The sequence below is a fragment of the Manis javanica genome, chromosome 5 (assembly GCF_040802235.1).
Source record: "Manis javanica isolate MJ-LG chromosome 5, MJ_LKY, whole genome shotgun sequence".
Taxonomy (NCBI): Eukaryota; Metazoa; Chordata; class Mammalia; order Pholidota; family Manidae; genus Manis; species Manis javanica.
Window position 1 is genome coordinate 9958760 of NC_133160.1, and position 17258 is coordinate 9976017.

Consider the following 17258-nt stretch of genomic DNA (forward strand, 5'->3'; position numbering starts at 1 on the left):
GGATTTCCCGTGGTCTGCTTTTGCTATAGCTGTATGTTTTCTTGCCTAGAAATGGCTATTTACCCACTTGTCTAGTCTGGGTCTTTCAGTTGAAAGTGGTAGAAACAAACCCAACTTGAAGTAGCTTAAGAAAAAGTTTTGAGGTGGGTTCAGCTTCAGGAACGGCTGGATCCAAACATCCACCTGTTGTTTAGGAATCACGGGTGCTCCGACTCTCGGCTGCTTCCTCTGGGTCAGTCAGGGTCATCCCATGCCGTGGCAACGATAGTCGCCAGCATTCCCTGGGCCTCCATTCTGCCAGGTCAGCAAGCCAAGTGGTTAGAAGCTGACTTTTCTATGTAGTCCCAGCTCAAGTCTGGGGGTTGACTTTGGTCGGCTTGACTTGTCACATGCACATCCCTGGGGCCAGGAGATGGAATGTGCTCACTGCCCAGGCCTGATCCATCTTCCGCTCTTGGGAGACGGGCCGCTGCCTCCTGAGCCACATGGAGTGATGCTAGAGGGTAGTTGTTCCCTGAAGGAAAACCAGGTCCTGCTGGCAGCAGACGGGTGGTGCCGGTGCAGTGGCCAGGTACAAACGGGTGGCCGCTGAGCAGCTCCCTAACTGTCCTGCTATCTCTACTCCAAGGCCTCCTTTGGACATGCTTGGTGCTCCACTAAATGTTTTCTAAGTGAATGAGTGACTGAATAAGTAAATTCCTAAAAATACAAGCTCATCTGATTTACCAGGGAGGGTGTGATTTTTAGGCGTACTTTCTTAGGGGGAGTATGGCAGCTTCTGATTTTCCATGCCCTGCCCATTTTTATTCTAAGCTCACAGGCTGGCATCATTTCAAACTGCCAAGCCTCGGTGCCGAGCGCAGGTGCTTCCCGGGCTGCGTCCTCCAGCGGCCCCCGCCCACCGCAGGCCCGGGCAGGCGACGGGTGAATCAGGAGCGGCTCACGCTGCCCCACGGAAAACGCACGGGAGGCTGGCGAGCAGGGTCTGATCGGGGCAGTCGTCACCGGGCTGCCCGCCTTCTCATTGGCCAGTTCCGGCAGGCCGCACTTTCACCCAAATCCCTTTCTCATCGGGAATTTCTGAAGAACCCTCTTCAAGCCTGAGCCTTGCACAGGGATGGGCAGGCGGTGCCGGGAGGGAGGCGGGCCCAGGGGCCTGGCAGGCGCGGGCACACACACGCTCCGTCTAGGCGGGCCCTGCAACTCAGGCCGCAGCCCACCGTCGCCCTGTGAACATGTGGGGGCAGTGTAGCCAGACCTTCTGGTTTTTTAAATAGGCTTCATTTTTTAGGGAGTTTTAGGTTCAAAGCAAAATGGAACAAAAGGCAGAGAGGGCTCCCACAGACCCCCTGCTGACCCCCTGTGCACGGCCTCCCCCACCAGAGAGGTAGCTGGTCACATTCATGAACCTCCATTGACACGTCATTAGTACTCAGAGTCCATAGTTGACAGTAGGGTTCACTCTTGGGGCCGTACCTTCTGTGGGTTTGGACAGTGTATAACGACCTGTCCCCACCCGTATCCTGTCAAACACAGTAGTTCCATGGCTCCGAAAATCCTCTGCACTCTGCTATTCACCTTCCCCTTCCCCCAAGCACCCCCACCACCACTGATCTTGGGTCTCCACAGTTCTGCCTTTTCTAGACCTTTTGGTTTTTTCTTGCTTTCTTCTCACAATATCCACGGCTTTGGCTGGACTGCGAGAGTACACTTGGAATAGTCGATGCCCTGGCCAGTCTGTGTAAATATTTTGGATATTATTCCTGGAAATATCCCTTTCTTTAAATGCTGATGATAAATTCTAATTTTATGAAACACCACGCAGGCCAAATAAGATAGGTTCCAGGCGGCATTTGGCTCATGGGCCATCAACTGGGACATGTCAGACGTGCGGAGTAAGAAGAGTGAGGCTGGAGTCTGGAAGACCTATTCCAGCCCTGCCCCTTCCTTGCTGGGTGACCTTGGGCTAGTCACTTTGCCTCTCTGGGCCCATCTGTCAAGTAAAGGCCTTGAGCATGTGATTGTGGAGTCAGGGAACCACACAGGGCCAGTGTCTGAGGTGTGATGTCCTGGCACGTTCACAGTACCCAGATCACAGTATGCATAGCAAACCCAAGCACAGATGTATTATTGCTCTTACAGAATTTCGAGGCAATTAAAAACATCAAAAATCCCCAGAAATATACCAGCTTTTGGGGTGGGAAGAAATGAGAGACCGGGGGATTGACACTGGACACCTGCGGGGCTGGGCAAAGGGAAAACCAATTTCTCTGCACTCCAGAAACCCTCATTACAACAACCATCTTGATGAGAGCTAACATTGGTTCAGGATTAGGAGCCAGGCTTTGGAGCCAGGCTGCCTGGGGTCTAATCCCAGTTCTGCCATGTACTAACTGTGTGACCTTGAGCAAGTACCTTAACCTTTCTGTGCATCAGAGCTTCAGAGGTGCTGTCCTTGTCACGGTCTGTTTGACTGGCACCCATGAGCAGTGCGTGGCTGGGCAGTGCATGGCTGTCCCTGCTGCCTCTCAGGACCTTGTCTGGAAAATGAGGATAATGTTTGTGAGGATCAAATGAGTTAACTTATACAATATACTTGAAGCAGTGCCTGGCACAAGGTCACGGCTTCCTAAGCATTTTCCCAGAGAAGTGTTATTCTCTCTACTCTGTGCCACATGCTTTACCTGCATCTAGCATTACTGTATTATAATCACCCCATTTTAAAGAGGAGAAAACTGAGGCTTTGCCCACAGTCACCCAGCTAGTGATGGGTAACAACAACAATAAAAGCAATAATGTGAAAAACGACGAGCAGCTAATCCTGACTTAGTACCTCGAGTTGTCACATGCTGAGCTCACTGCTTTAAGCACATTATCTCAAGTCTGGCTCCGACACCCTTGCCTGGCTCCCCCGAGCCTGCCCTCAGAGGCTGTGTTTCCCACTGCACCTAAACTCCACTTAAGCCCACAGAGGGTGTCAGCTCCAGGCAGGCCTTCAAGAGCATAAGCCTTGTGTTAGGGATTCATGGATGGGTTCCCAGGGGAGCATCCTAGCCCTGTGGCCGGAGCTTCACCCTCCTTCCCCTTTTATCCTCAGATTTCAAAGCACTTTCTACTCACACTCTAACTAAAGAAGACAACTTCCTGCACTCCCGAGAGGCAGGCATTTGTACTGAACTGGCATCCAGGCTGCCAACACAACTAATTCTAGGATATACTCACAGGGTGTGGCCAGGGCAGCCTTTACCCCACCTACTGGAGCCCCTCCCAAACCACCCAATCCAAAGTCCCCTCCTCTCTCTCTCGTGCACCTGCTCTGTTCCTGTGTACTACTTACCATTTTTAAGAAATTGTATTTATTTAATAGCATATTGACTTAAAATAATAGCAGCAGCAGCTACATTCAGAGAGTAACTACTATGTGCTGGTCCTGTACTTTGCTTGTGCTAACCTCCTGGGGCCCAGAGAAGTTGAGTAACCTCTTAAAGGTCACACAGCTAGTGAGGAAGGTATATTTAATTGCTTATTAATTTGTTCATTTGTCTGAGTGTTTAGTGTTTGTCTCCCCCACTCATCCATCACCCATCCAATCATCTATCCATCCATTTTTTCAACACATTTATTTAACAAATTATATGCCTGATTGGGCCTTAGGCCCTGAGGACACCGAAGTGATCTTGTTCCTTGCTGCACCCCAAGTGCTTGAACAATGCCTGGCACATAGTAGGCACTCAATAAATACTTGTGGATTGAATGAACTCAGGATCCTGTGCTCAGCCTGCACGAGAGCACGAGTCTTTGTGCAAACAGAGACATGTCTCTCTGTGCCCCAGGGAGAAGGAAAACCACATTGTTTGCTCTTTCACATCTCCCCACCTTTGCTCATGTGTCCCTTCTGCTGGCTTCCCTTTCCCATCATTTAGATCAGGGGCTGGTAAACCAAATCTGGCCCATCACCTGTTTTTGTAAATAAAGCTTTATTGGAACACTGCCACATCTATTTGTTTCAGTATTATTCATGGCTGCTTTTTTTTATTTGAGAGGGCATCTCTCATATTTATTGATCAAATGGTTGTTAACAACAATAAAATTATGTATAGGAGACTCAATGCACAATCATTAATCAACCCCAAGCCTAATTCTCAACAGTCTCCAATATTCTGAAGCATAACGAACAAGTTCTTACATGGTGAACAAGTTCTTACATAGTGAATAAGTTCTCACATGGTGAACAGTGCCAGGGCAGTCATCACAGAAACTTTCGGTTTTGAACACGCATCATGAACTATAAACAATCAAGTCAGATATGATTATTCGTTTGATTTTTATACTTGATTTATATGTGAATCCCACATTTCTCCCTTATTATTATTATTATTATTTTTAATAAATTGCTGAAGTGGTAGGTAGATGCAAGATAAAGGTAGAAAACATAATTTAGTGCTCTAAGAGGGCAAATGTAGATGAGTCTGTGCCTATAGACTAAGTATTAATCCAAGCTAGACAAGGGCAACAAGACATCCACGGATGCAGAAGATTTCTCTCAAAACGGGGGTGGGGTGGGTGAGGTTCTAAGCCTCCCCTCTGTTGATCCTATTCATGGCTGCTTTTGATCTACAACAGCAGAATCGAGTAGAGAGACCTACGAAGCCTAAATATTCTCTATCTTTGCCCTTTACAGAGAAGGTTTGCTGACCCCTGATCTAGCTGATTTTTCCATATCCTTTAAGAATGAATTGAAAATGCTCCTCCTCCAGGAAGCATTCTCTGATCTGCAAAGCTGGGTTAGGGGCTCCTGCTGTGTGCTCCCACAGCTTCATGCTTTCCTTTAAAACAGTGTTTCTCAACCTACCCCAATTCCAGCACCTTTTTAGATACTTTCCCCCTAATTGCCAACTCCTTTCCCCCAGTGAAATTTTAATACACAGATAAACCATTGTCATTTCTAAGGTTTTTTTGCCCCTGTTGAGAATTCATGCTAACCTAACTCTTATTGCTCTGTATTCATTCAAACAGAATGTGTTGAGCATCTACTATACACCAAGCCCTGTTCTAGGCACAGAGGACACACACACAGTGTGTACATCTAATTATCTACTGATAGGAATGGTCCCTCACCAGATTCTAAGAAACTTGGAGGCAGGGAATTCAACTTGATGTGAGAATTGTTTCCCAGAGCCTAGAGTATAGAAAGTGATTAATGAGTTCAACGACTTGTTAATGTGAATAGTTGTGGAAATGTAAAGGCACTGGACGGAGGGGGATTGGGAAAAATAAAACTGCATTGAAACAGACAGAGATTGCTGGATTGATGGTCATGTTTTATAGATTTTCAATGAGCTCACAGTTGGTCACTCTGTCAGTCAACAAATGTTTATTCATTGCATAATCTGGACCAGTGGACCATGGTTGGGCACCATCTTTTTTCCAAGGCTCTGTGTTACAGATGTCACAAATTGCTTGTCCCAACTATGGATGTGTATTTGGGTTGTTATTTACAATGTTAAAAAATAGCACACACAGAGAAATTAATTGTCAACCTTAAAAAATTGGGAGATTTCATATAAGAATCTGAACTTCTATTTTTTCTGGAACAAAAGGGAACAATCTGGCGGCCTTGGGTCTGCACTCCTCATTGGCAGGAATCAGATGAAGCTGAGCAGCAGCTGCCTCTTTCACTGGGACTCACACTCACCAGTTTGCCCCAGTCTCCCCGCTGCCTGCTGTCTGCTTGATCTTGAGAAGAGAGTTGGTTGCTATTCAGCACCAGGTGGTTTCCTTACACCTCCTCACCATCACTCCTGCCTGGCTCCTAAAGGCTTTGAGTTTTTGATCGCTAGGGTGTGGTGGCAGGAGGGTCCCAGAGACCTCTTTATCCCCAGCCCCTGCCCTTCCCCTACTCTGTTCAGCAAGGCAATACTAGCTGCATTTCCCCACTTTCCAGGCTTCCGGCTTCCTTCGGGGTCTGGCCTGTGGGAGGCAGCACTGGAGGGAAGGGAGGGAGGGGAAGAGAGAAGCCAGGGTATTCTCTGTCCCTGGACCTGGGGCATTAGACATGCTCCTCTGTGGCTGCAGCTGCTCCCTGGTTCTAGCCTCCCCAGCCCACTGGCTTCTGGGCTCCAGTGACACACCTCATCTTCTGTCCTTCCAGCCTCAGTGATAGTAGCAGCTTCCTGCTCTAGATGGCCTTACCCTCCTGTGGCTTCTCCACCATAAGTAATCAGTCCCCCTGTTAAGCCTCCTCTACTGAAGGACCTGAGTGTGGCTGAAGGGGAGTAAACCCTCCTCTCGAACATCAGGTTCCATGGTCTCAGAGTCCTGTGGTCACTGCTGATTGCTGAGCCCTGCAGGGAAGGGACAGCATCTTTGAGCTCCATGACCCTAGCTGGCCAACTTCACGGGAGGCCTGCTGAGGCAGGAGGAAAAGTCCTTCTGGAGTTGCTGGTGATGGACTCTGGGATGAGAAGGGGTCATGGAGTGACATCAGTACTGCTGTGACCACACAGGGGAGGGGAGGCTTCAGTGTCTGGAGTCTTTTTCTGACTGCTGGGAAGGGCAAGATGCGGGCCCCAACCTGGGAGGCCAGGAGATAAGACCTGGCACGTTCCCAGTTCTCAATATATAGAACCCATTAGGTGACTGGGCTTGGCTCACGTCAAAGTGGAGTGGGCAGGTGGGGAGAATTCACACAGACGTATCTGCTGTAATAGAAATGGCGTAGCCCTGTTTAATTCTTTCTTGAACCAGGAAATTACAACCCTGTGCTCATGGTGGTCACATGGGTGGAGATGATTAATTAAATTATAAAAACAAAAAGAAACTATATTGAATGTCCCTCTTACCTCCTTTTGTTGGGCAATTCAGGGACTTCTTCACTTGTATGTGTTGCGCATGCTTGTGCATATATGGGTGTGCTACGTGTGTTTCCCCACAGCATCTCATTGGGGTATTTTTAAAAAATTTTTTATTGAGGTATTATTGATATACACTCTTATGAAGGTTTCATGTGAAAAAACAATGTGGTTACTACATTTACCCATATTATCAAGTCCCCACTCATACCCCAGTGCAGTCACTGTCCATCCGTGCAGCCAGTTGCCAGAGATCCACTATGTCCCTTCTCTGTGATACACTCTTCTCCCCGTGATCCCCCACACCATCTGTACTAAACATACTACCCCTCAATCCCCTTCTCCCTCCTTCCCCACCCACCCTCCCACACCCCTCCCCTTTGGTAACCACTAGTTCCTTCTTGGAGTCTCTGAGTCTGCTGCTATTTTGTTCCTTCAGTTTTGCTTCATTGTTATACCCCACAAATGAGGGAAATCATTTGGCACTTGTCTCTCTCTGCCTGGCTTATTTCACTGAGCATAACGTCCTCCAGCTCCATCCATGTTGTTGCAAATGGTAGGATTTGTTTCTTCCTTATGGCTGAATAGTATTCCATTGTGTATATGTACCACATCTTCTTTATCCATTCATCTGCTGATAGACACTTAGGTTGCTTCTATATCTTGGCTATTGTAAATAGTACTGCAATAAACATAGGGGGGGTCATATGTCTTTTTGAATCTGAGAAGTTGTATTCTTTGGGTAAATTCCAAGGAGTGAGAGTCCTGAGTCAAAAGGTATTTCTATTTTTAGTTTTTTGAGGAACCTCCATATTGCTTTCCATGATGGTTGAACTAGCTTACATTCCCACCAGCAGTGTAGGAGGGTTCCTTGCTGGGGTATTTTAGAAAATGAATGCCTACAGGGTTATGGAGCACTGCAGAGCAACTCCATCTTTGGGAATAAACACCTTCCCAGCTCTTTGGCTGCCGTCCGTCCTCCCCTCCAGACCGAAACCTCCAGGGGTATGGCGACATGCCTGCTGTGCTCCCAGTGTACTCATGAGCTTGACACATAGTAGGTACAAAAGTTTTAACAAAACTTAACTCAAATGAGTCAAAGACTTGAATATAAGACCTGAAGCCATAAAACTCCTAGAAGAAAACACAGGCAATAATCTTGACATCAGCCTTGATGATTTTTTGGATTTGCCAACAAAAAGCAAAGACAATAAAAATAAACAAGTGGGATGACATCAAACTACAAAGCTTCTGAACTGCAAAAGAACCCATCAACAAAATGGAAAGGCAACTAAATGGGGGGAAATCTTTGCAAAGCATCTATCTGATAAGAAGCTAATATTTAAAAATATATAAAGAGCTCACACAACTTAATAGCATAAAACCCTCCAATCCAATTACAAAACGAGCAGAGATCCTGAGTAGACATTTTTCCAAGGAAGACATACAGATGGCCAACAGGTAGGTAAAAAGATGCTCACCATCACTGATTATCAGGGAAATGCCAATCAAAACCACAGGGAGATATTACCACACACCTGTTAGAATGGCAATTACCAAAAAGACAAGAAATAGCAAATGTCGGAGAAGATGTGGAGAAACGGGAACCCCTGTGCACTGTTGGTGGGAAATGTAAATTGGTACAACCACTATGGGAAACGATATGGAGGTTCCTCCAAAAATTAAAAACAGAACTAACATCTGATCCAGTAATCCCACTTCCAGGTATTTATCCAAGGAAAATAAAAACACTAATTTGAAAAGATATATGCACCTCCGTGTTCATTGCAGCATTATTTACAATAGCCCAGACATGGAAACAACCTAACTGCCTGCTGACAGAATAAATGGATAAAGAAAGTGTGGTACACACACACACACACACACACACACACACACACACACACACACACACACACACAGTATTATTCAGCCACAAAAAAGAATGAAATCTTGCCATTTGCAACAACATGGATGAATCTTGGGGGCAAGTCAGACAGAGAAAGATAAATACCATATGATCTCATTTAAATGTGGAATCTAAACAAAACAGAACAAAACTGAGCTCATATTTACAGAAAACAGATTGGTGGTTGCCAGTGGTGGAGGATGCAGGGTGGGCAAAATGGATGAAGGTGGAAAAAGGTACAAACTCCCAGTTATAAAGCAAGTAATATGCAGCACAGCACAGTGACTATAGTGAATACTGTATTGCACACTGGAAAGTTGTTAAGAGAGTAGATTCTAAAAAACTTTTTAACTATGTATGGTGATAGATGTCAACTAAACTTATTGTCATGATCATTTTGATCATTTTGCAATATATACAAATATCCAATCATCACACTGTATAACTGAAATGAATATAATGTTATATACCAATTATATCTCAATAAAAATAATAAAGAAAATAAAAAGAAAAATCTTGGTTATAATTTATTTGCCTGCACTGTTCTGTGTGACCTCTGGGATCTGTCTCTGGGCATCTCTGCATGCTCTTTCCTCTGTCTGAGTAGCCCTTCCAACCCCTTTGGCCCAATTAATATCTCATCGCCTGTTCACATCTCAGTTCCAATGTCACCTCCTCAGGGAAGCCTTCCCTAATTTTCCAGATAAGACTTGGCCTCCCTATCAAACATGCTTACTTACATCATTTGTTCATTCATTGTTTCTTTCCATGATTAAACATTCAACCATTCAGCCAACAAACATCCATAGAGCACTACTCTGTCCTGGGATCTGTTTCAGGCACTGGGGACACAGTTCCTGCCCTCATGAAGCTCATGTTTAGGAATCATTCAATAAACCAGTGAGCATTCAAGATAACTTCACAGTAATATATACTAGGAAGTAAACAAACAGGGTGACAGGTGAGAGAGGGACTGGTGGAAGGGGGCAGGGACATTCAAGGGGAGCTGATGTCTGCATCAAATATTGAACCAAGAAGAAAGAGTCAGCCACAGGAACACCTGGGGAAAGTATGCAAGGGGGAGGGGACAACAAGTGCAAAGGTGCTGAGGCAGGAAGATGCCCAGCACACTTTAGAAACAGCCAGGAGGCCACTGTGGCTGGAGCACAGTGGGCAGAAGTGAGCTCAGAGAGGTAAGGTGGTAGCAGGTTGTGTGGAGGCTTGAGGCCCCAAGGAGGGCTTTAGATTTTGACCTGGGAACAGAGGTAGCCATCAGAGGTCAGTGCTGCTTCATAAGCCCCAGCCTCAGTCACCATTTCTGATTCTGCGTTTACATGACTATTGGGGTGATGTCTGGCTTTCCACCTGACTTGAGTTCCCAGATGGGGCAGCCATGTCCCTTCTGATCCCCAAATGTCTTTGTGTGTGACTCGTGGTACATGTAGGTCTGTGGCTGGGTGTCCTCAGAAGCAGACGCTGAGATAAGGACCTAGTTGTTTGGGAGGTGAAGCCAGGAGGTGAGGGAGTGGAGACATGAGACAGGGAAGGCAGGGCAGCCAATACAGGGCACATTTCTGATCAGGTTACTACTGTGGGCACCTGGGGCCCAATCCCACTGGGTAACTCCAGGACCAGTGCAGATCATGCCACCAGGGTGTTCCCACTAAGGGGCAAGGAAATGGGTTTCTATCTACCACCTCCCATCAGTCATCAGTTGCTGCCAGGGGTATGAACTCTCTGGCACTTCCGGCTTGTCCTGCAGGGACTTAATGGGCTCTGGTGGCCAGAGAGAACCCTCTGCAAAGAGACGCAGGCACTGGCGATGGAAGACATTGGATTGGTGGTCAGAGGAGTGCAGTCTATATTTAAGCAAATAGATGACCACTTACCGATAGAACAGCTGAGAAAGAAATGCCTCTGAACACGTAACATGGGTACCACGCCTCTTGAATTTTCAGCAAATCACCAGAGTCCCTTGGAGACTGAGTTTTTGCTCCAGCTCTTGGTTTTAGTGTGGCCAGGATGGAAAGTTCTGGAAGCTTGCCCTCTATCCCAGGAGGCTAGGACTCACCACATTCTGGGAAATTGAGGAGAAATTAGGATTTTTCTTTAGGAAGCAGTTTCCTCAACAGTTCCATAAGCCTTTAGCAGCATTCAGCCCTCTCTTATTTGGGTGGGCAGCCCTGATGGTGTGGGCTCTACATTCCAGGAGCAACACCCTTCTCTCCTTCCCTTGCCTGGGAACCCGGGATGACATTTGGATGGCACCATGCCCTCCGCCCACCACCTGGAAATTGGTCTGGCTGACAATGGGGTAGGTGGGGAGGAAGGTAGAGCTGTTGGAACATGTCCCTTGCTGCCTGGGGAAAGGTGGGAGACAGCAGGGATGAGCTGCAGAAATGTGATGAGGTTATAGTTTCTCCATGATGCAAATCTCCTGGCCCTATGAATGGGCCTGTGCAGACAGACAGGGTGAGTGTTATAAAGATACAGTGGGGCAGAGAGACACCTTTCAGAAGAGGTGAATCAAAGAATCCTGTCCCGTTGCCTGGAGCTGGTGAAATCTCCCACTCCCCTGGGTACCAGGTAAGAAGGGGGCATCGTCCCATTGGATCAGGGTTCCTCAAACGTGGCACTGTTGACTTTTGGGGCTGGATATTTAATTTTCTGCGGTGGGGTTTGTCTATGCATTATAGATGTTTGGTAGCATCCCTAGCTTCTACTCAGTGTGAGCCAGGAGTAGGCCCCCTTTCAATCATGACAATCAAAACCGTCTCCAGACATTGCTAAATGTCCCCTAGAGTGCAAAATTGCTCCTAGTTAATAACCACTGCATTAGACCCATAAGTATTTACACAAGAGCTTACTTTGTTCCAAACCCTGTGTTCAGTGATTTACATGTCTCCATGCCCTGAGTCTTCGCAACAAACATATCAGGCTGGGGCTGATGTTTCTCTAGATCCATATTGTCAATGCCCAGGGGCTTCGTGTTGTTGTTCTCCCTTCCTTAGGGTGTGGCCTGGTCTCATGTTGCAATATGCCTCAGCCTCACCCTCACATTCAGCCTACGGGGAAAGGAAAGGGGGAAAGCATATTTCTTCCCTTTACAATGCAACCTGAAGTTGTCCACATAGCTTGGAATCCCATCCATTAGTCAGAATTCGGTCACATGACTATATCTAACAGCAAGGGAGGCTGGGAAATGCAGTGTTTCTGAAACAGTCCATGATCCGCTACAAGTCCATTCCTATGGAAGTACCCCTCAACTCCTATTGAGGGATAACTAGCAACCTCAACCACATCCTATTTCATAGATGGGGAAACTAAGGCACAGAGTGGACAAGGACCTTCTTCAAGGTTCTTAATAAATGTGTCAATATAAATTAAAAATGCTTGGATTCAGATAACAGAAGAATCATGACTAACAGTTATATGCTGAATATGACTTGCCAGGTACTTTAATAAGCCCTTCATTTACACTAACTCATTTAATCTTTACAAACACCCCTTGAAGGAGATACTATCTTCCCTCCAGTCTCCAGATAGGGAAACTGAGACACAGAGCTAGTAAGTGACGGAAAGGGGATGTGATGTCAGGTACCTGACTGCACAGTTCATGCTCTTAGTTGCCTCTCTGCAGAGCCAATTAGCAGTGGCTTCAGTTATAAGGGCATCTATCATTTACTTTTATAGAAGTGTGGCATAGTCAGCCCTGGAGTCCCCTGACGCTGTCCTTTGCCATCCTCAGCACACTGGCTTCTTGCCATCCCAGTGGCACAAGATGGCAGCTAGGATCAACTATCCTCTTCTCCCATAGGTGTGTCTATGGTAAGAAGGGAGGGGCAGGGGAAACTGGCAGACTTCCTTGGTGTGTCCTATTGGTCCGAACCAGGCCAGAAGCTCACCTTGGACCAATCACTGCAGGCCAGAATGGGTGTGCCATGACTGACCAGGACTAGCTTGACCAATCACATTTGTCCCCTGGGGCTCGGTGCAGTGTAGTTGGTACAAATCAGGGTTCAGCAAGCAAAGAGGAAAGGGCATGGCCATTGGGTAGGCAATCAAGGATGATGATGGTCTCAGCAGCTGACATTTACTGAGCATGCACAGCGGGCCAGACTCTGTCTGAAGCTCTTTAGATAAATTACCTTATCAGGTCTTCATGCTGTGATTTATGATGAATGATTTGAAGCCTACGGAACTTAAACAACTTGCCCCAAATTAGCCAGACAGGAGGGGAAGAACCTAGATTCAAATGCAAGCCCCTTAGAAAATGGCTCTCAACCCCAGGAGGCAGGGGCACAAGATGAAATACAGTTAAATTAGAATTTCAGATAATGAGGGAAAATATTTTAATACAATTTTGTCCCAGTGGGGCATACTTATAGTAAAAAAGCCATCTGTTGGTGATACTGAGTATCCTATATTTTTGTTTGCTAAACTTGACAGTCCAACTAGGGTCATGAGGTAGGAAACCTAAACAGTGGTGTGGAGGCTCAGCCACATGTTGCTTGCAGCATAAACACCAAGGAATAATCTCAGTTCCACAAGGAAATATGCATGCTCCCATTTTTCATGACACCTGACCCCTCCTGGATTACTGTTTTCCTTTTTTTGAAAGAAATATAAGTGCAGAGAAAATTTCCCTGCCTCAGAAAAACAAGTGATAAATGGCAACTGGCATTCTGCCTCAGGGCCAGGGCTGCAGGAGGGAGAGGTGGAGAGTGTGGGAAACTGGAGCATCCCCTTTAGACACTCCTATCCCATCGATCTTTGCCAGGTGGAATGTGGACCCAGCACAGTCAAATCTTCCAGTGTTTGAAGGGAGGTAGAAATCTGGGTTTTTATGTAAAAATCTCTTGATTTGTGAACATTGGCTCATATCTTATTAAACACCACATGAGCCAAAGGAAACATATCTGCTGGCTTGTGGGCAGCCAGGAAAAAAACTTATGTTTAACTTTGAAAGAGGAGGCTGCAACTATTGCAAAGAGGGAAGCAGAAGAGAGGCAGGGCTGGAAGCATCCTTGGCATCTGGGGAGTGCTTGGGACTAGGAACTGCAGTCAGACCAGGATTCAAATCTCTTCTCTTCTGGGTGACTGCTGTGCGACAGTGGGTGGGTTGCATAGCCTCTCTGTTTTCTAAGCCATTTAGAGGCTATAACTGTATCCATCTCACTGTGTAGCTGTAAGGATCCTGCTGAACCAGCTGACACAGGTAATGTGCCTGGCACATAAGAAGTGTGTAATAATTTCTTGCCCTCCCTTGGGAAGGGCTCACGCTTAGAAGTTCAATTTGAATACTACTTTTTCAAGCCCTTTCATCCCCCAGCCTTCCCTTCTTTCCTTCCTTCTCCCATCTCTCTCTCCCTCTCTGACCCTCTTCTTCTCTTCTTTTTCTTTTTAAACTAAACAGCATGAAGATTTAGGGCCAGACAGCAGGAGACCTGGGAGCAGGCCCTGGCTGTGTTCCAGCCCTGGTGTGAGACTGGGGGGAGGCTCTCTTCCTCACGGGGCCTCCCTCTGCGGAATAGGCAGGTATGGTTAGAGTTGTAGATGCTCTTCTAGGTTCCAGGGTCACACGACTCTGTGCAGCCTTCGCTGAGGAGGGGTGAGGACGGACACGGCGGCTTCGGTGGTGATGACAGGGGTGGCTCGGGCAGGAGGCTGAGTCAGAGGGCACTCTCAGGGCTGGGAGCAACGGAACATACTGGCATACAGGGTCCAGTGACTAGCAAGCCGCAGGAAGGCAGCAGCCCATGTCATCGGCGACCCTGTAAACAGCCTCCAAGAAGAGCTAGGTCCCTGCTTGTCTTGGCCCTGGCCATAGGCCCAGCCCAGGGATTTGGGTCAAAGCTCTTAATCCTGCCCAGAACTTGGGGGCCCTGGGCCCCTCCTCCCTGGCTTTCTGCGATCTGACCTCTGCTCGCCTCTCTGCTCCTCCTCCTTCTTGCCAGGCCAGAGTCTGGTGAGTTTCTTGAACATACAATTCTCTTCCTGCCTCCAGGCTTTTGCACAAGCTCTTCCCCCTACCTGGAATTTTCTCTCCTCTTCTCCAGGCCTCACCAAGATAATACTTCCTTATGGTTCAAATTTCAGCTCAAATATCACCCCCCGTGGGAAGCCTTCTCTGTTCCCGGGTGAACTCAGGCCCTCCTGTGGCCCATTCCTCTTCTGGTAAAAGCCCTCGCACCCCTGGAGCTGCGTCACAGGGTGCTCACGTGTTTGCTCAGTCTGTCTGCCCTTGTCCTGAGGCCAGGGACTGGGGCGGCGGCTCTGCTACCACAGACGCACCATTGGAGGAACAGACCAATGAATGAATAAAGCTTTCTGAAGGTACCAGGTAAATGTCACAGGCACAGGTTGCTGAACGTCCTGTCACAGCAGTATCACGTCAGGTCTAGGCATTCCTCAGCCTCAGATCCTGCACTATCTCCGCATCGCACTTTGGAAAAAGCTGACTCCACCCTGGGCCCCAGGGCCACCCGCAGGTATCTGGCCTCCTTGACCTCTCTAAACTCACCTCCTCCTGGCTGTGTCCCCCTCCCCATCCCAGCTCCAGCCACCCTGGCCTCCCTTCTGTGTCTCACCAGGACGCCAGGCTCATTCCTGCCCCAGGCAGGCACTTTCTGTTCCCCATGTCTGGAATGCTGAGCCACAGCCTTCTCCTCTTCCCTGTCTCAGCCTCGTCACCACAGAGAGAGCTTCCGCGCACCCGCTCTCCCCTACTCACCCTGCTCTATGCTTTCACAGCATGGATGATGATCCGAAATTATCTCATTTATTTACAAACGTCTATACCTTTTAGCTGAGTTCATGGCTGTGAGAACATGGATAGCTTTCCTCAGCTTCCCCTGCAGCTCGAGGCAGTTCTGACCAATGGGTTGGAACTGGGAGTGTGATTGGCCGTTTTGGGTATCCTTTCTAGTGATTAAACTGCTGCCCACCCTTCACTCATCATCTTTCCTTCTCCATCCTGCCACCTGGAAGGCAGATGAGAAGGCTGGCACTGTGGCCTCCGTATTGGATCATGAGAAGGAGGGCCACACTCTAGGGATGGCAGAATCATGAACCGGAAGGAGCCTGGGACACTGAGAACTTTGTGGAGTCTCCAAACCAGCCTTGAGCTGCCCACATCTAGACTTCATTTACAGGAGAGAAAAATAAACTCCTCTTTTATTTATTGCTGATTTTTTCAAATTAAGTTTATTATATTTTATTATGGTTATATTTTTGCCCTAAGTAGTACAGTCTAATGCAAAATGTCAGCTAGAATACCTGCTGGGTCTTTTAATTTTAAAATGTGCCCTATACAGCTTTATCTACTCTGTCCACAGTTTTAGCTGGAGTTACTGGACGAACCCTGGGCCAGAGAGGGAAGGCCACTTGCCCGAGATCACACAGCAGGGGAGGGGCAGAGCTGCAGTTTGAACCCAGGGTCACAGATCCTAACCCCCAAACCTCATTTCTCAGAAGCTTCCAGCCTGAAGCCTTGCCAGACTTCCTCCAGGCCTAGCCAGGACAATGGGCAGTATGAGCTCTACCTACTCCGCCTTTCAGGCCAAGAAGTTCTTTCTTCTCTCTCTGGGGCCCAGAGCATGCTGGAAATGTGAGAGAAGCCTCCAGTTGCAGGGCCCAGGGGGGTTAAATCCTAGCTCAACCACTGAAGACCCCAGCCTCAGTTTCCCTAACTAGTAACACCCTCGGAGAGGTCAGTTACCCTGCAGGTTCCCTGAAGTGCTGTATTTAAGTGTCTGACACCTCAAGGAGGACAGAGTGCTACACCCCACGAAGTAGAAATTTCTGGGGCACTGGTGTTAGGAGGTGGGCTACATAGCTACATAGTACAAACTTTGGAATCAGTGCTGGCTTCAAATCGTGGCCCCACACTTAACGACTGTGTGACCCTGAGTGAGTCACTCCCCGTGCCGTAGCTTCTAGGCGCTGGAGATTCGGCAGTGAACAAACTGGACGAGGCTGAGCTTCTGGGGCTGATGATCCAGTGGGGGAGCCAGACAGCCAAGAAACAGACAGACGTGTAGCGTGTGGGATGACAATAAGACACACAAAGCCAGCTGAAGCAGAGGGAGGGAGAGAGAGCGGGAGGGCTCTTCAGAAATAGTCAGGGAGACCTCCCCGAGGAGGGGACATCAGCGCAGAGACCTGAAGGGCGCAAGACGTGATGCTGTGCGGCAGCTAAGCCTGACCCCTCCCGGCGCCCTGCAACCACCCCCAGGCCTCCTCTAGCCGAATTCCTCCTCAGAGCAGGAACCCCGTGGTGGCCAGCCCTGGGTCCTGGCACCCGCCCAGAGATGGCTGAGTGAAGCAGAGACCCCGGCTCTCTCCTGCCTGTCCCCCTCCCTGCAAGTGTCCAGCCCCCAGCAAGCCTGCTGTTCTGGCTGCTAAAGCTCCCTTGAATCCACCCACCTTCACTTCCTGCCTGAGCTACTGCGGAAGCCCCCCTCGGCCCCCTGCTCCTGCCTTGCTCTCCTGCAGAT

General features: G+C 48.0%; 1 long non-coding RNA gene across 1 annotated transcript; it reads left to right on the forward strand.

Annotated features, from left to right (window-relative positions):
• Positions 1–14290: 14290 nt before the first annotated feature.
• Positions 14291–15932, forward strand: LOC118970356 (uncharacterized). The gene is made up of 3 exons (XR_005058280.2): positions 14291–14728; positions 14820–15251; positions 15689–15932. It is a non-coding gene; the product is annotated as an uncharacterized lncRNA (long non-coding RNA).
• The last annotated feature ends 1326 nt before the right edge of the window (positions 15933–17258 follow it).